Source organism: Siphateles boraxobius, unplaced genomic scaffold, assembly GCF_051911475.1.
Source record: "Siphateles boraxobius isolate OS27281-9 unplaced genomic scaffold, OSU_SipBor_1 86, whole genome shotgun sequence".
NCBI lineage: Eukaryota > Metazoa > Chordata > Actinopteri > Cypriniformes > Leuciscidae > Siphateles > Siphateles boraxobius.
The window spans coordinates 1,230,869-1,254,569 of record NW_027509215.1 but is presented as its reverse complement, the minus strand read 5'-3'; the positions used below and the strand labels follow the sequence as shown (position 1 = coordinate 1,254,569).

Sequence of the window (23,701 nt, the reverse complement as noted above, 5' to 3'; positions counted from 1 at the left end):
TTTTTCACATAGCAGCAAAATATAATGAACGTAATAGTAATAATAATCCTGGAAAAAATTACCTCAAAATGACTGAATATAAGAATAATCGGATGCCGATCGCGATGCGGGAGTCAAGACCGCAGTTTGAGCTGGTGTCCACAGACAATTCACCCTCCTCCACTTCAGGTGAAGGTGGGGGAGAAAAGTTCTCGACTTCAAATGACCGCTCTGTTGCAAAGCTACTTGCGTCACTCCATTTTAGCTAGTTTGACAGCAGCTGTCACTGCAGGTCCCAGGTGCACGCCCCCCCGCTCAGCTCCGCCCTCGGTTCGTCGCCTCTATCTCCGCTGGGCTCTGCCCACTTTTCCAGCATTTTTCAAATATTGCCAGTGGGTGGAGTCAGGCTTTGACCAGGGGTTTAGTTACCCTTTAAAGGTGAAGTGTCCTATTTTTTTGACGTTTGGATCCTAATTCAGCTTGATATGCAGAGACATTTATCGGCCAAAAATGGCTGGATTCTGTTGCATAGAACTGGTTAACTGAATAATATATTGACATTTAGTATTATTAGACTTTCTGTCCAATTTTAGTGCGTTACTTTAAATAAAAGTGTGGGTATTATTTTTAGGGCCAGAGCATTGATGGTGAGAGGACCCTTTGGAATTGCTCCGTATATATTGACTTGTATTTTTTTTTTTACATTCAGTTTCATTAAAATGATTGAATTTCATTAAATATTCAAATATGATTATCCTACAATTATACCAAAAAAGCTAATCTAAAATGAGACATAATTGTTTTTTGCTTTCAGCCAAGTGCAGAATTTTCGGTTTTATTTCGGTGCATCCCTACTTTAAAAGCCTAAATCTGTATAAACAATCTTTGTTCAACTTTTAAAAGTACATGGGTCCTAACTATAGGGCACAGTTGTCATCGCTGATGAGCGTTCAAACCTGCAACTTTTCGTTTACCAGCCCAGATCTGCCACACTACACTTCTTTTTCCCATCTTCTTCTTCTACTCTTCCTTAGTCAACCTGAAACCCATTACTCGTTTACACTCTTCCCTGCTAGCCTCTCTCGTTCTTCACACAAATGTTCTCTCTTTTCGGTAGGGTTGGCAGGCAGTGCTGGCAGGACGCTCTTGGCGCGGCATGCGTCTGGTGCTGTTGTAGCGCGTTGGCTGGTAGCAGCTTGTGAGGGGTGGCGCAAGTACACCAGACTCAAGTACCAGCTGGGCATCCAAACCCATCCCTGAACCAAAAGAGTCTTCCTTGGATCGCTTTTCTTTCCTTTGTGTGTTTGTGTGGGTATGAGCGCGTTTACATGTACACACTCAGGCATGTTTGCATATGCCGTGTGTTTGTGTGTTTGGACACACGGCCTGTTTTTCTCCAGGGGTGCAAACGCTCTACATCTGTGTACAACGCACTCAATGCTTATTCAGACGGCACATGCATGTTTTACGTACCCTCTTTTATCGGAGAACCACTGCACCGCCTCAGCTAATGGTAACAAACGGGAGCATCAACAACAGATTACTCGCTTTCCAGTTACGCTGTTAGATTATAGCTGTTGACACAAGTTGCGTTCGTTAGCGCTCAACGAGGCACTAATTAATGGGACACACGGTGAGAGGAAATGTTCATGATTGAGAATGAGAAACTCAGCTGCTATGGCTGTTGTTTCTGTTGTTTTCTTGAATCCAGCCACATGATTGTAATCAAAAAACCAGGGTTCAGTTTAGTGATCACCTGATATTTGTCTAGGGCTGCAACTAACGATTATTTTGATAATCGATTAATCGGACGATTATTTTTTCGATTAATCGATTAATCGGATAGAAATTAAATTACATTTTTTTTTATTATAACTAAATAAAACCGTAAATCAGGGTATTTATGTGTAAAAGTGTACTTTAAAAAGTGCAAAAGCCACACATTGAGTTTTACTAATATCAATATTTGCATTGTTTTTAATGATAATTGCTGATGGCAAGTTGACAAACATGATTATTGTTAAAAAAATGATATCCAACATATTATGTTTTAACACAATTTTTGTTAAAACAAATTTACACAGACATGTTGTTCAGATGTGAATATCTGAACTAAAAACAAACTAAAAACATCTAAAATATATAATTCATTTAATTTTTATTTAAAATTAATTATATATAAGGAATATAAGGATAAAGAATATAATATATATTATATATAATATATAAAAGAATAATATAAGGATAAATTGATTAAATAAATATAGAAAGACTGAAAACAATTGTGTGAATGTAGAGCCGCAGTAGATCGCGTTTGAAAAACAATTAAAACTTAGTAGACAAATGCTATAAAAAGAGAACGGAATGGAGGTAACGTTACCCAGCAAGCTAACAGGCTTGAGTAAAGGACAGGAGAAATTATGCATTAGTGCACAAGCATTCGCTGAAAACCACTGAGTACAGTGACTAAAAAACAATATTTTACTGCTGCTGTTATTAACTGCCTTTATATTTAGTGCTTCGCTTTGTAAACACCGTTTTAATTTAACCTATTTCTGCGGTAGCGCTATTTTAATCCATCACTTACGTTGCGAGCGAACTGATTGCACAACCTGATGCTCGAGACAAAATACAGACATCCCGGAAGTCCCGGGAGTCTCCCGCATATTGATTGCGGCTCCCTGATGCCCACGAATTAGTACAAACTCCCGAAATCTTGAGCGCGCAAGCAAGAGCGCGCATGCGAGACATAAGAGACTGCTCCAAACCGTGTAGCGCGCGCGCTCGGCAGAGCGCCTGAGGGAGAGAGACCTTGCGTGTGTGTGCGTACCAGTAAACGCTCCCCGTGACGTAAGCAGACCAACTAATCGATAATGACATTCGTTGACAACGATTTTCATAATCGATTATAATCGATTTTATCGATTAGTTGTTGCAGCCCTATATTTGTCAATTGCTGATATGACCAATGGCCAGTATAATGCTGATATTTTAATCATTGAACTCCATGATGACAACAAATATATTTATAAAATGTCTAAAATATCATTAAATAATCTTTTTACGACTTAAAGGGGACAGTCATATCATGAAAATCTTACTTTTTCTGTTTTTATGTCCTATAATCGGGTCCCCAGTGCATCTACCAACCCAGAAAATGTGAAAAGTGACAACCCAGTAACTTTGTTTTTGGTGAGCCTTTCTCTGCAAGCATGTCAAAAAATAAGCCGAATTTTGAGCTGAAATTTCACAGATATGTTCTGGGGACACCAAAGATTTATATTACATCTTGTGAAAAGGGGCATAATATGTCACATTTAAGTGCGAATCGAGTCCAAATGTCTTGAATTTCCGTCTTCACAGTGAGGATGCTGAAATCTGCAACATGATGTGAGGTGGCAGATTTGCTGCAAAATGATGATAATGATTCTGAGACATCTGCTGTAGAGGGTGGATTTTTTTGTATCTGCAGTTGTGTAGGGTATATCATATATAGGGTCTTGCATATATTTGCAGCCGGTGACGGTAATGCTCTCCGATTACCGTTGTCATTCCAGCAGCATCTCATGGCTCCCTGATGAATACACTTGCACCTTTACCTGTGTGTGTGAAAGAGAGCAAAAGCACGCAGTCCCTCCGGTCAAAGCCTTCAGTCTCGTTCTGAACCAACATTTGAACTTTGCAGTGTTGATTTTTGTGTAAAGTACTGCAGAAGAAAAAAGAGCTTTATCAGTACCTGCCCAGACCAATTTAGCAGACAGACAATGATTTAATGTTTTTAATAAGCCTGTGGAGCTGCCTCCCCTCTTCGTGACTTAAATTTCTCATTTATCAATCAAAAATGTAGACGCTAAAAGGGCCATTACATTTGAAATATTTCAAAACACACTAGGATTCATTTAGAATAATACTCCTGCAGCATTCGTCGATACTGGGTTGAAATAGGGCTGAAGCGTGGCGGTGGTTTGTCACAGCTGTGGTACGGTTAGACCTCAGGCGGAGACCACGCAGTAAGTCTCGCTACACACCTCATTTACATTCCATACCACACTGAAACCCCAGCACATCGCTCGCTCTTTTCTTGACCTACTGTCCTTCTTGCAGCGTGAGAAAAGTGAAGTGAGTGTGAAACAGAAAAAAGAAATAAAGGAGAACCAAGAAGGTGAAGGAAAGCACAAAGGGAAAAAAATGTTTTTTTCATTTCTTTTATTGGGTTTCTTGCCATAAGAACACCAAAGCCAACATTGTAAAACCAGGCACACTGCGATAAAAATCTCTTCTGAGTTTCTATCCTAACCAAAGCCACAATAAGCAACTGGACATTTTTGCCAATCGCTTGGTTTCTATCTTTGTGGTATTGCAGTGTGTAGCTCCACCCCCTGCGCAATCTGATTGGTCCAAAATCCCACCCCACATAACAGTATAGATAGACCATCTTTCAAATGATAAAAGGGTCTGTAAGAATTGTATTGTTTTTGAAAAAAATCTTGTGCTCAACAATGTTCCATTTTTAAATAAAAAATAAAGTAAAACAGTAATATTGTGTAATATTGTTACATTTTACAATAACTGCACCTATTTTATTATATTTTAAAATGTCATTTATTCCTGTGACGGCTCAGCATCATTACTCCAGTCCAGTGTTCAGTCACACAATCCTTCATAAATCTTTCTAATGTGATGATTTGCTGCTCAAGAAACATTTCTTGTTATAAATATTGAAAACAATTGTGCTGTTTTAATATTTTTGGCGAAACTGTAATACATTTTTTCCCTCAGTATTATTTGATGATTAGAGAGTTCAAAAGAGCAGCATTTATTTGAAATGGAAATTATTTGTAACATTTTAAATTAAACTATATATAAACTATATAGTACCAAACATCAATGATGTCCTTAAAGACTGTGTGACTGTGACATGCAGGGATTTTAGGTTTGGTGTTTTTTGGGACTTGTTGGGATATGGTGTTGACATTCACTATTATTATTATGGGGTTTTTCTGTATTCTAATTTTAATTTTAGAATATTTACTTGTTCATTTACAAAATCTATTATTATAAATATTTACTTGGAGAATATTTTAACAGCTTGCTTTATCACAGCCAATCCGCTTCCACTTTTATGTTGATTGCGCTTCCTCCGAGTCTTGTCCACTGGAGCTCTCTGACAATTTTTAATCAATAAAGTGAATCCTCTGTAATGTAGAACAGTACGCCCATGGACAATTAGATGCATCTGATGCTCCGAGCTGCTCTGCTTCCACTCGTTCCAGGAAGCTTAGTTGTGTGACTGTTGCCCACATTCATGGTGTTGACCCACTAATTAGTTAAAGCACATGTCTAAATTCTTATGGATTTTGCATTAGCACAAATTAAGTGTTTGGTTGCAATTTCAGCTCGAGTCGTGTTAATAAAGGCCGTAGAAAGTTACAGTAATCAGATCAATGACCTGACACACACTCTCTGACTGAATGTGTCACAAATCTATCACTTTTGTATGAAACAACCAGTTATGGCACATGCCACTGCCTGTTTATGTCCGCTTATTATTTTAGAGATGATCAGTAGTGCGTTAATGGCTTTGAGCTTTTCAGAGTTCAGTAGAACTAGCTTTTCATTTTTTTTTCTTTTCTCCCCTGCATTTTTATTCTTTTGTTTTTTTCTTTTGTTTTTTTTTATTTTCTTTCACCCATTTTCCTGTCTTTTCTTTATCCTTTATTTCTTTTTCTTTCCCCTGCATTTTTATTCTTTTGTTTTTTTCTTTCCTTTTTTCTTTTTTCTTCCATTTTCATATTCTTTCACAAAAAGACCATAAAGAGCCTTTGATGGGACATGACATGGATTTTTTTAAATTTATTTTAATATGTCTCTTGAGGTTCACTTACAATAAATAAAATTGCACAAAATTTAATTAAACTAATTTTATGCAGAAAACTATTATTTTCAACCCTCATACTGACCCTCTGTCTGAAATTACCCGTTTTTAAGGTTTGTCAGTAAACAGCCACTGTTATGATTGGTTATTGCCATTGCGTAGGAAACAGTATCAATGCCACATGAGTAAGTGCAATAAAAACCGTTTGTAACAGTCATTTAAAGACAAAGCATTATGAATTAACTTATGTTTATGTTTTGTGATGCAGCTGCTTTCAGATCCAATTCAGTTAGCTGCATCATCTTTCAACAACAGATTTTTTTTTTGTGAACTCTCCATTGTGTCTCATTAAAACAAATTGCCCCGAACAAACATATAATCCTTCAATGCAATCCGGGACGGCATCAAAAAAATTAAAATACCGGTACACTTCTTCCTGATGCTAGGATCCTTCTGTAGTCTGTATAGAGGCACGAATGAGCTGTTTAAACTGGACAAAGCAAACGTTCTTCACTCTTCCAATTGTCCTGTTGACGACAGACTCAAGTGCGTGGAGTATGTCAGAACCTGAAGTGTAGATAGCGTCAGTGATTATAATGGGCTCTATTTGGTTTTGACGCGATGCTTGGATCCAGTGTAGGCATATGTCAGCCGTTAAGTGACAGAGTGCCAGTGGGTGGGACATATGGTGCGATGATGTGATATGATGATGTTTTTGGAACTTGTTTAAATGCTTTGTTTATCAGGAGAATTTTTTTTATGATACAAATATCTCTTATATGTCAAAAGATCAAGGCAGATTTGATTTTTCATATCATCTTGACTCATTTAAATCGGTCCAGGATATTTAAGACAGTTGGTCTAGTTCCTCATGACTTCATCATCATTGAGACTTGGCTGAGAAAAATGCAGTAATGGCTAGACCAAGGATTTTCTTTTGTAAAAGCTGCAAGATTAACATTTTATTCAGAAAATATATTTATTAAGTCATTACATTTATGGAGGAATGCGTTTCTGTTCTGCTCCCTGATATCTGTGAGCTTCACCTCCCTGAATTAATGAGGGTGGTCTTCGCTGTGAAGACGGAAAGGAAGGTGTGTTCTTAGTCATTGCGTGACCTCTGGAGTTGTTTTTAATGTGGCCTTTTCTTATGTTGGTTTAAACAGATCTAGCACATCAAGACAGGCTCAAACTAACCATGTCCGCACGTACAGCATGCACACGTTTTACATGGTGTCCATGGCAACATTAATGTGAAAAATACTGCTGTTTTAATGCTCTACACCGTCCTTGGCTCTTAGCTGTCCTCTGTCATCCGAGGGCATTGTTGTCTGGAATTCTTTTCCTCGCACACACAGGTCACATTATGACATGGTTACAGTGGTAACATTTTTATTCCATTTTTCTATACTTGTTATGATAGTGACACAAGAGATGGGTCATGTTGGTCAACTAACTTACTAATAAGAAAAAACAAAACCTGGTTGATTAGTGATGTCCAGTTCAGCATCTGTTTTACTATTATAATATTCTCTGCCTTGCATGGCCACTGTGGTTGTAACCCTTATCAGTGGAGTTGAATAGTCACTTAAAGAAGACCAATAAAACCATTTGTCTTCGTCGTATCGTTAATTACTCAAGGCTTTAGGTGTGTGTCAGAGAGGTCACAGGAACACCACAGTGCCACCACTAACATGATGAACAGGCACTTAACCTGACACAAACACGCTTGCACTGTGCTCTCAGTTAGTTTCATTGATAAAAAATGTAAACTGTTTCAGGAGGCCAATTTTCTTATTTAAATATTTTGAGGTCTCAGTTTCTGCGCGTTTTGCTACGTAGGGCTGCCCTCGACTAATGATTTTTCTAGTCGACTAGAAGTCGTTTATTTAAGCGATTAGCCGACTAATCGGGCGTTTATATTAATAAGCCATAAATCATAATAACAAGCCTTTAATTGCCTATATATTACATAGCCTAATCAGCGTTCAAACGCACGCATAAAGTTTGCCACAGCACACCTGCAAATGTAATGATTATGAGTGTGTCGTGAAAAAACATGAGGAGACTGTCGAAAGATTTGAATCATTTATTGATAATGTTTTCTGTTTTTGGTTGCTGAGATTTAGTCATGATACTTACTCGTCATCTCCGCAGTAGCTACTGGACGCGCCTAGCTACCTATATGCCCGTTTCATAGGGATTTCATAATCTGAGAATATTTATTTTCCATTTGAGTTTGTTTATTTAAAAGTAGATATTTCAAGCTTTCTATAGATCTATTTCTCATGTATGTGAGGCTTTGTGACGTGACTAAGAAAACACATCCTGACTGTTTTTTATTGTTTTACAAAAGCACAACGTTTTGTTGTTATTGTGAGTTTACAGAAATAAAATTAGACCCTTTAGAGTTGTCAAAAATGACGAAGTATTTTAAATTAAATGCAAGTGATGGCGCCGGTGCCAGTATGTCATGCAATAAGCGTGCTCTCCACACAAACACTTATACGTCTAATAATAACAAACATTTATCTAGGTGAACATTAGAGCGAGCAGACTTGTTTTAAGTGATTAGCCATATTTGAGGTCGATGAATGATAGGTGAATGTTTGGATTTCCTGCCGTTAACGATTTGTCTGTTACAAGGCTGTGTGATTTCGCAACTTTCTGTGGAGTTTTTTCTTTCTTTCTGCGACTAACTGACTAATAAAATGTTGGTTGACCAAACCTCTTCAAGTCACCTAACGTTTAGTTAGTTATGTGTCCGACGTTGTAAAGAGTGATACCATTGCGCAACATTTACTACAGTAAAGTCGATTGAGTGTGTCTCTGAGCTGGTGTGAGTGAGTGGAGGCGGGGGTAATTAGCATATTCATGGATCTGCGTATAATAAATGAAGCAAGGGTGGACAGCTGTATTCAAGCTATTTCAGGCATGAAGAATTTTTTCCTCAGGATTTTTTTTTTTTTTAAATATGTCATTTTGGTGATCAAAGATGAGTTTTAAGGGGACTTTAACAAACTATAACTAAGACTAATCTTTGACTGAAAAGAGACCCACATGAAGCACAGATGTATTGGAGGTAGTATCTGATTATTTCATGTTTAATTTGTGTCTTTTTTAAAGCAGTGATGCAGTAACAAAGAGCAGATTAAAAAAATTCGTCATTGCACAACGGCCAATCGTGACATACGTGGCCAATCGTGACATACGTCGCTTTCATACTTTTGCATGTTTGGTCTTCCCCACCAGCGAGTGTGGTCTGATAGTACACACACACTCACAGTTCCACCCACTAGCTGTGTGATGTGACGTGTTCTTCTCTCTTTATCTGGCAGCAGCGTGAAGCAGTCACCTCCTGGCATCTTCCGTTCAGTCCTGCTGTCATCAACACCATCAGACTGACAGCAAGAGAGTGTGTGCAAACAGCGTTATCCCGCCTCGTTCCTGTTACGATAGGAGCCCACACACTCACACTACTTTTTTCCACTACATCCCGTGCTCACACACACACACACACACACACACACACACACACACACACACACACACACACACACACACACACACACACACACACACACACACACACACACACACACACACACACACACACACACACACACACACACCATCTCTCTAGCCTCCTTTTTTATATTTTTCCTCATTTATATTTATGTTGGAGTGTCTGGTACACGTGCGGTTTGTTTATAACGGAAATCTCACTCCCCCTCTCCCACTTCGAATTATGCAGTGTTTTTTCCCTATCTTTTCCGTGCGCGCGCACACACGGATCTGAGGACGAGGGGGTGAAAACCAAGCGGATTACAAAGCCAGTTTAATCTGGCTAAGGCACAGAGGGAATTTTCTCTGCCTTTTGCTGTACCCCCTTCCATCTCTCTCTCTCTCTTTCTCTCTCCCTCTTTCTCTCCCTCTCTCTCTCCCTCTTTCTCCTCTGATGGTGACAGAGAAGGTGACTGAGGAGCAGTGGCTCTGATTGGTTAAATTACGGAACAGATGAGCTGGCCATACACAGGCAAAAGGCATTTGTTATCTCGCACAAGACCTCCCAGCCCCTGCATTATCAGCCATTAATGCGCTCACTTCATATTCACACTGGATTTATTGCTTCAGACTTGCGAAGGCAAATGGAGTGACTTCGCAGAGCTGCTTTACCTCAGCACTGAACACCTGAGGGGCGCAAATGACTGTTTGAGGTATCACAGTTTATGTAATGGAAGTCTAAATGATAGTCTGGAGTCAGCGGACAAAGACATCTGTTATTTTACCTCAGGCCAGACCGCCTCCTCCTCCTCCTCCTCTGTTCTCGTTCCGTGTGTTTCAGAGTTTAAAGTGACATTTCTCATGTCCTGTTATGACATATCGCCCCCTTAAGCCAGAGCAGGAAACCCCCTTTTGTTCTCGCGACTGACTTCTGTTAGCTACTGGAAGCAGACGCATTGAACTTCTGGAGCAAGAGTGCACCAGTTTACAGGCATAATGGGGGTGCAAGCCAATTAAACAGTGCCATGACAGCATGACAGCATTTGATATGTGATCTGGATGGATTGGAGAACTGATGATACTTTTATGATGACACTCTTCCTTCACTGACATGTTTTGCTGTCTCATTTCTCATCCGTCATCCATAGCAAAGTAGGATTTTATCACTAATGGTTGACGCTAATTGACCAGCCGATTTACTAAATTGCTATGCTAGTCTCTTGTATCACTCTACAGTCTTTTTATTCTTAGACTATAAAAGCTCAATATTAATATTTAATGCCCTTTTATTTATTTATTTGATAAGTAGGTGTGATATAAGCAGGATAATGTTCATTCAGCAGATCATTATCTGATAATAAACCCTGTAAGGGTGGTGATGATCATCCTACTGAGTTTTTTTTTTGTGATAATTGTCAGCGTTATCATTGAATAATCACAATTTGATCACAAACTTATTTTATTTACACACACACACACACACACACACACACACACACACACACACACACACACACACACACACACACACACACACACACACACACACACACAGTCAGGAGTAGCTCTTAATTGGCCAAGCGGACACTGGTTTCAGACAAAGTCTATAAGCTCAAATTAGCCAAATTTCGGCTATACCAATATAGTTTCTTCTTTCCCTCTCACTCACACTCTTTCTATTTTTCTCACTCTTTTATCCTTCTATTTCCCCCCTCTGCCTTCTTGATCTGGGATGCCTGGGGGACGGAGAGCAGACAGGACCCGTCTCCATGGCAACAGCTTCTGCAAGCTGCTGACACCCATCCCCTCTTGGCAAGGGGGGGGGGGGGGGGGGGGTTCAAAAGGGGGAGGGAGAAACCATAGAGGGAGTACGAGAGGGAAGGGTAGAAGCAAGCAACACTATTCCTTCTCTTGGGACTCAGTGGCCTGTGCGTTCACTCACAAAATTAGCATAGAGGAGGAAGGGGGAGGGAGAGCGTGTGTGTGTGTGTGTGAGAGAGAGAGTGAGATAGAGAGAGAGTGTGTGTGTGTGTGCGAGAGAGTGTGTGAGAGAGTGTGTGTGTGAGAGTGTGTGAGTGTGAGTGAGCACGACTCTCCCCAGGGTCTTAAAGTCTCTGGTTCTAGGTCAGTCTGTTGCCTGGAGGTGTGCACTGTCATTGTTCGTATTGCATTGTGTTTTATTATTTTTAAGTCTCCACAACGCTTTGAAAAATATACCAAGTAACCATTGTTTCTGCCAAAGGTATTTGTTACTATTATGACTTAAACTTGGGAGAAATATAATATAAATCGGTTATTTATTTTTATAATATATATATATATATATATATATATATATATATATATATATATATATATATTATAATTTAATACTGTTTAAAAGTCTCCTGTGCTTACCAATGATGCGTTTATTTGATAAAATATATTATTACAATTTAAACATGATCCTTCAGAAATTATGCTGATTTGCTGCTCAAGAAACATTTCTTATTATCAATGTTGAAAACAGTGCTGATTTTTGTCGAAAATATTGCCGAACATATAACATAACAACATATAATATATAATATAAAACATATAACATCTTTTTTTTTTTTTATTATATTAACACTTTTCTATTTTTGGGGTCTGTTTTGTTGTTGTTGTTGTTATTGTTGTTATTATTATTATTATTATTATGTAAAATATTCATAATGTGCATATATGTCAAAAGTATAAAACCATTAATAATAATTTCTGATGAGATCACTTATATAATCATTAAGAAACGATTTTGGCCAATCTCCATTAGTCGGCAGTGAAATTTACGACGAACAAAATATCTAAATCAACAAAAGAAAAATAGAGTACTGTAACGGTAAAAACTGTAACGGTGGTATTGTAGCATTAACTAAATGATAAAATGTAGAAAGGCAAAGTTCCCCGGTATACATCGAGACTGTTTTCCATGATGATTCTCAAGGGCATGCTTTTAAAATGCCATTTAGATGTTTCACAAAATGGGAAAGGTTTTTTGTATGTTGTGTAGAAAACATGCTGTTAAAATGATTTGTAGCTTTGGGCATCTAGCAATCATACTCTCTAACAGCAGCATGTCAGCGTGATTACAAATGACATGGAAGTTCTTTTAAACATTCACCATGTGTGCATGCATGGGCTTTACCAAATCAGATCCAGAAGTTGGATGGAAAAGGAGCATTGATGGGAGGGGAGGGGTTGAACATCTAAAGGAAAACAAAGATCACTCTAAATGTATAGTTAATGCCTAACACACCCTACAACACACACACTTTTGCCTCTCGTTGCGTAACACTGTCTCGCACGCACCAACACAACGGAGGAGAGTGAGCGAGCAAGTGAGCGAGGGATGAAATTCCATGACATTGAGGGAGTGATAAAACTGTATGTGCTGTGGTGTTTGGCATGGCCTGCAGGGATATTTTGAGGTGTGTTGTTATTTATTCATGGAGATGCTGGTGCTGGTTGCCCCAATGACATGCAAGTGCCTGTTCGCAGTCTGCCAGCTGCCGAGAGGAAGCCCTGACAACTTTATTCGACTCCACGCTCTTTATCTGCAGTATCTGATCAGGGCCAAAGAAGATTTAAATGCCAGGCGGTTGCTCTTTAAGTATTAGTGCTAGAATTTTGTTGAAGAAATGATGGGATTTCGCACCCAAAAATGAAGACTGGACATTTTTGTTCCAAACATGTATGGCTTTTTTTTCTTCTGTGAAACACAATATATAAATCGTCTATACAGTGAAAGTCAATGGGGTCCAAAACAACTGTATGAACAAACAATAACAAACTTTTAAAAATATATTCTTTTGGGATCCACATAAGAAAGCCATACAGGTTTGAAAGACATGGGGATGATTTTTTTTATTTAGCAACATAATTGGATTGGATGTCAAGTAACATAGTAATTTAATTTATTTACATATAAACCATACAACATGAAATTAAAATCTCAATAAGGCAGGGACGTGTATTTGCTGCACAGAGCGCCCCCTGTTGCTATTAGCACTGTATTACATGCAGGCAGTTTCATAGACCACCAGAATGATCAGTAAGGCTTGAGATGTTTGTGTCCGCTGCCCTGTCGGCCCATCCTCTGAGCTCTTGCACTCTTTACGGGGTGAGCTCCGGCTTTACACTGGATTAAGAGATGTTGTGACCGGTTGTTTATCTGACCTGTGTGCTTGCGCCATGCTGAGGACATTACTAGAGAGCTCGCTCGGAGAACACAGGAGGTTCCACACCAAAACCGGTCACTCAGAATGTGCTTGTCCAAATTATTTTGGTCATAGAGAGGTCATTAAAGTTCAAGGAAGACTTGCGAGACGAGACGTAAGTGTAGCAAAATCTCTACCAGTTGACCGCTAATATCGCCCAACTATATCAGTGGTGATTGAGATCTCACGGAGAGCCAAAAAAGGGTCCCGCTGACCTATCAGAAGTCTTCTTGATCTCTCCTGTCTGCTTTTTTTGAGAAGTTTTGTGTAGTGATATAAACAGTTTTGTATAATTAAATGGTATAGTTAGTAATTTTACCACAACCAAAATCCTTTTATTAAGAAGCAAATGAGTGAGAAGACTGAGATTTAATCCTGCTCCTATATATGATCCATCTTTCCGCTGAAATGTCATTTGTTATCAGTGTTAAAGTCCTCCTGCATTTTAGCCCAAGCATTTCAGCATGCAGTGACGTCGTATCCCAAAGGCCCACAGTGTTCACCCATATTCATTTACAATAGTGGCTCACTTTAAAAGCATGAGGAGGATTTGTTGCACGTTTGGGCTCAGGTCAGCATGTAAGGAGTGTGCTTGCAAAAGGCTTTCCTCGATGTGCAGGGTTTGGAGAGAGATACTAGAAATTAGGTGACAAAACGCAGTTTAGCAGGCTCATCCTAACGTGATGGTTTTATGAGCATTTTTTTTTCTTTCTGTCCCTCTGCCTCAGTAATACAGTCAGACCTTGGTTTAGAATGGCATAGGGTGTCACCATACCAGAATTTCAGTAGTCAATTCAAATACCTGTAAAAATTAAATGATTTGGCTGAAAACTAATTTATTTCATTATGAAAGTTAAATATTAATATAAATATTAAAAGATTCAGTCAAAACTGTGACCTGTAGCCTTCAAGTATTTCTCAGTTAATTAGATATTTTTTCAGGTTTTTCAGTTAGTCAATTAAAGAAATGAGCAGTTGAGGAGTTTTTTTTAGCACTGTTGTATATTACCCTAAATTGCAGGAGCAGATCTATTACACAACAAAATACACAAATCCAATAAATAAGATAACACTTTTTTTTAATGTATTTTTTTCAATTACATTTTATTATCTACTAACTACTACTAATTTTATCATCTGTAACAAAGCTTCAGAACTTTTAAAATCGCAATGGTAAATTTATACACTGCTTGGCTCTTATTTATAAAATTTATTAATAGTTATTTTAAATAATGGTTCATTATTTTTCTATTTATACAGTAGCAAATCATAAGACTTCTTTCAAAAACATTGAAACATCTTGTCAAGTTCAAGTTCATTTATTTATATAGCACATTTAAACAGCTGCTTAGACAGACCAAAGAGCTTTACAGAACACACAAATAAGAAAAGTAAAAACAGCAAAACAACCCATAGAACACATAAAAAGCAGCAAAGTTACGAGTAGCCTTGTCAGAGACTCAATTGTAAAATAGTAAAATAATTAAAAATAGAGATCAATATGCTAAAGAGAACAGGTAGGTTTATACCAAAGACTTAAAGATAGAAAGGTTGGGGGCCGTTCGGATCTCTAGGGGCAGGGTGTTCCACAGACGAGGCCCTGCCACTGCAGAACTCTGATTGGCTAGAAAGGTGTGCTCTAAAACCATTAAATGCACAGTAATTTGAAAGTCAGTTTAATCACCGTTCTATATTAATGTGCTGTTTTCATTGAAGCACACATACACATACTTTACATCACACAGGCCTCGAAGATCGTGCTGTGCACACACAGAAACATTCAGGAGAATAGAAACTTAACACTGCCCTGTGACTCTCTTTATTGACTTTTATCAATAAAATCGCTTCGCTACAGAATCGCTACATTATATTTCTCAGCAAAGAGGGGGTAATGTTGCTGGTTTTGAAGTGATTAAACTCACAGCTTTGTTGTTAATAGAGAGACACACTGCACAGATGTAGGTAATTCTCTCTCTCTCACACTCACTCACACACACACTCTCTCTCTCACACACACACACACACACACACACACACACACACACACACACACACACACACACACACACACACACACACACACACACACTTTCTATTTCTCACACACACTCACTCACTCTCTCTCTCTATTTCTCTCTCTCTCTCTGTCTGTCTCTCTCTCTCCATAATTAATTCAATTAAATGCTATAGTTAGTTAATTCAAGTAAATGTAATCTTACACACTACTTTATCTATGTGGCTGATTTAAAGCAGGCAGATCTATATCTAGTTAGATCTAACGAACCAAAAATAACGGTCATTTTTACCCTTCCGGTCAATATATATATAACGGCTTAAAGTTGTCAATGCTGGCAGATGACAATGGTATAAGCGGGATAATCCACGTTGTGCAGTGTGCATTAAACAGTTTTAATGCACAACATGGAGGCATAGAACCACTTGACTTAAAGCGGAGGATTATCACTTACATAAACTCGTGTTCACTGGAATGTATGTTGACTGAGGGAGCAACCAGTGTACTGTACATAATATACCTTTTTTCAGTCCGGCCATGTATCTTTTAGCTGGGCCATTGCCTGTAACTTTCCCCGCGGCTACGAGTTTAAAAGTGCACTGCCTTATTTGCATTGCGGATTTTCCGTGGGCCAAAAGGTGCGCACTGATGTGCCATCTCCCCCCTCTTACCCGGGTCACAGAGGAATTGGACACTGTGAGCGCAAACCAGAAACTCCTTGGTGCTCTCCCGGTACTGTTCACCGTCCCTCTCCTGTTTCTCTTCTGCATAACTGCCTCCCTCCCTCTCAGTGCCTAATTAATGGCATTAATTATCTCCAATTAGCAGTGTGGTCTTGGCAGCCGTTTCTGTCCCCTCATTTCTTTTGTTTCACAGAGGTCTGTGACATAGTATTCTCCCTGTGGGGCTGTCACCGGCCTAATGAAAGGCTACAAGGCCTGGCTTTCACCTCTCTCTCTCTTTCTCTCTTTCTCTTGTTCTGTTAGAGTACTTCAGCATGTTAGCCTCATTAGTAGTAGTTCACAGTGCCGGAGTTAAGTTTGCCGAGATGGAATCTTCTGCTGTGTGTTTTCCCATACAGGTGTTTATCTCCATGTCTTATCTGTGGAAGGTGATAGCGAGTGGGTCAGTGCTCACTGGCATGCTCAGGGACATTGGTGTGTTGCGTTAAAACCGTTTCCAGGCCTGAACATAATGCCCTGATGAACGTGCTTTGGCTTCAGCTTCGGTTAACCTGCCGACACTAGTGCAATTATCACATTTTAAAGTAACATTTTAGCAACTGTTTTGCAGAAGATTGTCTGTATGGGATGCATGTGCTTCCATCCAATAAAGGATGAGGATTGTATTTTTATTAACAAAACAAGTAAAAGTGGATGAGAATGATGTCTCTTATCTTTAAGATATTTCAAAGGACGTCCAAAAGCTATGGGAATTTGGTGGCTAGTTGTTGGTAAAAAAGCTAAAATTACAAAATTTGATAAGGTTCATTCTCTACTGTCATTTCAAAAGTTATTCAAAAGATTAATTCTGTTTAGTGCCTCTCATTAATTTCATATTTTTTTTATTTTTTAATATTCTTAATAATTGTTCTTCTTGCTACAGCGCTACACGTATGACTTCTAACTTTTTTTTTTATTAAACGGACTACATTTTAGGATGAAAGCTGTTCTTTAGCACAGATAGAAACTGGGTTTAGGCCCATAAAGTTCAGATACATAGGACGGATGTTGAGGTTCTGGTACCTCTGTGCTTGGAGTCGCTTTAGTCAGTGGACTAGACTCACCTCACGACCAACTTTCACTTCACTTTCCTTCACAGCTTCTTACACATGCACATCTCCCATTCGGTTAACGACACATCTGTCCTATCCTCAGCTTGATTATGCATGCAGGTCTTTCCAGCTAATCTTTATAGACTCAACTCCAGCTGCACAGAAGAGTACAAGAGAGAAGGGAACAGAGCGAAAGGGTGGAGAGAAACGTGAATGAGAGGAAAGCAAGGATATGGAAGCCACCAGAGAGAATGCCATCAGGAGAGAGTTGGAGAGGAGGAGATATGCAAAGGTTAAGGATGCTGGACTGAGCTGAAGGGTCTGATTCTCGCCTCCCACTTTGCCTGCTGAATCATTTTTAATAACTTGCAAAGCTGCTTGGAGGTCTGTCCTCAAAGAAGAGATTATTTACAGCAGCCAGGCATTCAGGGATGCCACAGGTCCCGCTACCCGGCCCGATAACATTTATATATTTAAAGTTTTAATTGACTGAAGTTCAGCTTGAAATGAGAATAAATGAGAGAAACAGCCTTGATGTTTTTATTAAACCTATTTTCTTGAGCTGTATGTTTGTGAGTGGCGGTGCGGTGTGTAGGAACTGTTCTGCAAAGAAACAATACCCCAAAAAACGAGACCAAATATTTATTAAAAAAAAACCTGATATGACTTTTTTTTGTGTTGTTGTTGAAAATAACAAATACAAAGTTCTGGCATGAAACTCTAGACCGTGCAGGCTAATAGGTCCTTTTATTCACCTTTTCATAATCACATCGTTATCTATAGGGCGCTGCTGATTGGTTCCTGCCGTATCAGTACAACCTTCAAATACTTGGGTAGCATTTGCCTTAGCAGTGCAGCACGTTTTTAGAAACCCTCCATCTTCCCCAGCTCCACCTGCATAGATCTGCTACGGGTAATTCATGTACACTATATTGTACAGCAAATTAAAAAAAATACAAAATAAAAGCAGCAGCAGCATAGCAGATCTATTGCGCCAAGACCAAACATACAGCATTGTCATACCCAATACCATGGCAATTACTCAGAGAGTTGTCATGACAGAACATAATTTCTGGACAGTACCATCATGATAATTATTTAATATATATATATATATATATATATATATATATATATATATATATATATATATATATATATATATATATATATATATATATATATATATATATATTCTCAGTATTTTACCTCACAATACTGTATGTCCAAAATTAATATTCTGTTCTCATTTTGGGGAAAATGGAGCCACCATTCCGGTCAAGTTTGTGAAAAAAGTAAAACTCTAAACTATTCGCATATTTTTAAACAAGGTTAAGTGTGTGTGTGTGTGTGTATGTATCAATAAAATATATATTAAGGTAAGTTATATGAATATGGTAGTCACACAATTTCATTCTGATACTCTTGGCATTCTGTTGTACACTCACAGTACTTTTTAGTAAGAGCCACGTGTGTCTATTTTCTCAAGCTCTGTGAACTGGGTGTCGGATATTAGTTTTGCAACTGGTGTTGAGATGTAAACCCCAAGTGTTTATGCGAGCATGCTCGAGTGTTTGTTTACTTGTGCAGCGGGTATTGAGTACCGTGCTGAAGCGTAATACCCGAGAGTGCGTGTGTTGTGTATGTTTATGTTTACACGAGTACTGTTATTTAGTGGCTGGTGTAGAGGTGTGTATACCGAAATGAGCTGCTGTTTAATGGGTTGATGAGATGATGGCAGTAATCAGTGAGTAACGAGACGAGCGCTGAAAAGCTTGGTCCCTCCCTTCTCACATGCATACACACACACATACACATGCACACGCTCTCCCTACTGGCGGATGATTGACGGCCTGAGGGTTTTAATGGCACTGTAGAGGGAGAGCTGAGGTCGGAGTTGTCATGGCAACAAGACGAAGGAGGCCTCTTTCTCCCCCTCTTCCTCACTCTCTCTTTATGCACCTGAACAGAGCTGAATCTTACTCGCAGGACTGGGTTTTCTCTCACACACACACACACACACACACACACACACACACACACACACACACACACACACACACACACACACACACACACACACACACACACTGCAGTTCTGGTGTCCCTCCCCTCTGTCCGCAGTATACACAGTGCTTTGTGTGTATTTAAGCGTGTGCATGTGTGTGTGAAGCCAAATCTAGCCACCGCAGTCTCTCTCTCTCCTCGTAAAAGAGCTGGAGCCCGAGCGATAATACTCTCTGGTCGCCCCGGGTTACGGTTCACCACACGCCCCCTTGCACTGCTGTGTTAGCTGGGATTGGTTGGGTTGGTGTGTGTGTGTGTGTGTGTGTGTGTGTGTGTGTTTATGGCACAGGGGGTGATGCTGTATAACAGCTCTATAAGAGCCACAGATCTCAGGCGAAACAGGGAACCAGACTCTGTTCACAGACACTCACCTCCCTTGAGTATTGGATCGGTACCAGCCGCCAGTATCACAATGTGTGTGTGTTTACAGGGTTGAGCAAACTCAATCTCAGTCCTTCTTCCTAACTCATGAGTGTGTTTGCGTCAGGGCTTAAAAACCGTTGGGGGGGGGGATCAATCTGTTCACTCCCGAGCAGAATCAGTATTTTAACGTTTCTGTTCTGTTCAAAATTCCTTCCGAAACATTACCTTTCCGAAAACGGTTTGATTTGAAAAAATACCGGTTAGTAACACAATTTCTTTTTAGCTTTTTTTGCCTTATACTTTATACAAGAGCTTAGATAAACCTCGTAAGGCCAGTGAATCCTCAAACTGTTGGCAAAACAAAACCTTGTACAGTAGCTCCAACTGCCTTAATCCTGAATGAAGTGTTGAACACATTTAGGAGACCGTCTCTGCTTGTTTGTAGTGCAAGGGTAAATAAAGAACTGCATTTTCTTTATTTAAAAAACAAGATGTTTGTAAAGGCTTATGTTTTAAGAATTAGAAGAGCGGAGAAGAGGTGTATTTGCCGTCTAGTCGTCGATACACCGCTTCGTCTTTTTATAATTAGATTTTGAATAAGATAACAATATATACGATTTTGGCCAAATGTTTTAAACGACAGGAAAAACAAAGCGCCCACATATCTACAATAAACTTTGTTACCAGTAAGTTTATTGTAATGTGATGCACTTGCTGCCTCAGATGCGGCTGTTCTAACAACTGACAAAATACAAATTTTCAACATTCGCTGGTGAAAAACCTCTTAGCTCCATTTGAGCTTGATTTTGGTAAATTTTTAATAATATAATGACACATGCAAGTACACATGGAATGGCGTTCCTTCTCTGATGACGTCAGTTTGACGGCTTGGGTTGAAAATGCTTAACCACTCCCCTCCAAGGAGAGGAGGAGCGCTAAAGTAAAACCCTGCCCTCTATTCAATATTCCGTTTCACTTGGAAACACATCACAACACTGGAGAAAAGTCGTTTGCAACTACCGGTTCACGGGGACTTTAATGGTTGCTGACATCTCCTCTAAAAAACTCCTGAGATCCAACATTGCTATTGCGACTTACCTATGATGACTTGTCACTCACGTTGGATACCTCTATGTGACATTTGCATAGAATTCATAATTGGTTAACTGCTAAATTAAAATATTAAACCGAACGATAAAGTAACGTTATTAACCTGTTAATGGTAATTTCAAATAAGCATTTTTGTTCAGAACGATTAAACTTGATATCGTTTTCGTTTTTTATTTTCCTGTTCCTGTTCGTTTCCAGTTTCCGTTCCTTGAACTGGTTCAGAACCCTGGTTTGCGTTGGTTAGGGCTGGATGAAATGGCTAGGAAGATTATATCTTCATATTTTTCAATATTTTTTCCCGTCAAAAAAAAAAAAAAAAAAAAGAATTCCCCTAATTATTTATTGTTACCAAGTTGGTTTGAAATTTAGAAGTAAAATGCAGTTCAAAAAATAATCAAGACTTCCTGTTACTTAAAGTATGTTACCCATACTGTTTTTTGTTTTGTTTTTTATACAAATCAAGCACAAGGAAGAATATTTAATCATTTCTGTTTTTGAATATAATTGAAAGTTATTAATTATAATACGTTTTATATTTTATATTTATTAATAATAATAATTTTGCATGAAAAGTGACACTTTCTTTTAACCATTTACTTCTGTGAGGACTAAATGGGTTTAAGCAGACTAAATGGTTGGAAAAGCTTGGTATACGTCACCTGAGAGAATTCAACCGGAAGATCAAGAATTTAGAATTCAACCGGAAGATCAAGTTATGATATTTTGATAAAAAAATTTCAAGGTTAACAAATATTGTAAGAAATTAAACTTATGCATGGATGAATTGTTCACAATAAGATCAATAACATTCATTTAGAAAATAAGTGAATTTTCCTTTCATGCCGACTTTAACATATTTGAGTGTTGATGCAAACAAATGAGGGAATTATTTCACTCGGTTTTTAATTAATTCATTGAAAAGGACAGTTTGAGCTAATTCACAGAAATGAATCCATCTTGCCAAATCTAATAGCACTTTTTCTACTGCAGTTTAAATGAATGCTTTCATGCTTGTGAGAAACAAGACAAGAAAGAATTGTGAAACTAATGACACTTTATTTATAAAACTTAATGGCCTAATAAAAAGCATATTAAAATCATCCTGATTTTAATTTAACTATATTTTATATCACCAGCAGCATCATTATTTTAAATATTGAATATATTTCAGGGACATGTGCACTGCACTCAAATATTTAATGATTGAATCATAATTTGGAATAAATTCATTTAAATCAACGATTAAAATTATTTGAAATGCTTCATTAAAATGAATCGAACTCACCAACTTTAAAAAACGTTTTTTTGCTGTGTAAGTTTATGGTATATGACATCAGACATATTTGCGAGATGCACGACCAGGAGGAATGGTGAAAGAAGTCTAGGAAAACTCAATTGGTAAATAGAAGTCTAGGAAAACTCAATTGACAAATAAAAGGCACAATAAAGTCATCACAATGTTGCCTAATGTTATATCACAAGTATTTAATATATCATCCAGCCCTGGTGTGTGTGTGTGTGTTTCTGGAGTATATGGGAGGAGTCATGCTCAATAAGCTCCGCCCACTGACCCCAAGGTTTCTGCGTGTATGACAGAGAGGCTGTGTGAGTTTGTGTATGTGTGTGAGGTCAGGGGTGGCGTGGCTGTTTGTACGACGACTGTAGAGAGGTTTGAGTTACAGCAGGGGGAGGGAGTGTGCGAGCCGACTGCCAGCTCTTGCTCTTTAATCCTCCCTCTCTTTCTCTGTTCCTACTTTCTCCTTTATCTTCCCCCTTTCACTCCTTGTTTAGTCTCTTTTTCTCTCGTTTTCACTCACACAGAATAAGGCACACACAATGTGCCTCGTCTCCTATCTTCTCTCTCTCTCTCTCTCTCTCTCTCTCTCTCTCTCTTTGGTAGAACAGGGCAGACTGGCAAACACACAAACCCCAGCAGCAGCAGACTGTTAAAGAGGTTTGAGAGAGAGAGGGAACGGGGCCAGCGGAGGAAAGGGGCCCCAGTCTCTAAGTGTTCCACTAGCTCAGGAGATTCCACTTGAGGCTCCTCTCGCTCTGTTTGCTTGTTTTATGCCCCCTTTACGAGGGGAAGTATGTACACAGATGCACGAGCTGTGCTCTAGTGCAGGCGTTTTTCTGATGCAAATAAACGTCTCGTGTTAACAACACACTCCGTGTTGAATATGCGGCTTTACCGAGAGTGATCTTACTTGTGTATTAACTACACACTGATACTTACATTATGCTCCGTTTAAGAGCCGTGTAGTGAGGTTGTACAGCTAAAAGCTTGTTTGCGGTAATTAAACAAACTCCAACATAGCACATTTTGTATTTTGTCTGCTTAAAATGGTGTTAAAGCATTTGTTTGGTACCACAGTTATAGATTGAGATGGCCAAATAAACATTTAATTTCTTCTCCTACCATAAAAGAATGGTAGAATCTAAAAGAAGATTAAGTAACTTGAATGATTTTCATCTTTATAAATTTTGCATTTAAAATTTTTAACCAATATATGAAGTCTTTATGGGGACATGTTAGAGCTGCATGATGGATCATTTAAAGACCGCTATCTCGATTCAAACACCCAGGCAATGTCATTCCTAAATTACAACGATTTGTCTATTAAAACTTTGACAACACGTGAATGAACATTCAAATCTGCGCTCGCATTGCCGCTTAGCCCGAGAGAGCAGTTGTCATGTATAGGTACGAAACAACTTCACAAACAGTCTTTTTAACCACGCAGTGTTGTTGTTTCTGTGTTAGAAATATTCATATTATC

General features: G+C 38.7%; 1 protein-coding gene across 3 annotated transcripts in view; it reads left to right on the top strand.

The window, feature by feature from the left end:
* Positions 1 to 23,701, top strand: part of LOC143731137 (single-stranded DNA-binding protein 2) — a 77,389-nt gene that overhangs the window by 33,235 nt on the left and 20,453 nt on the right. The window lies entirely within an intron of this gene.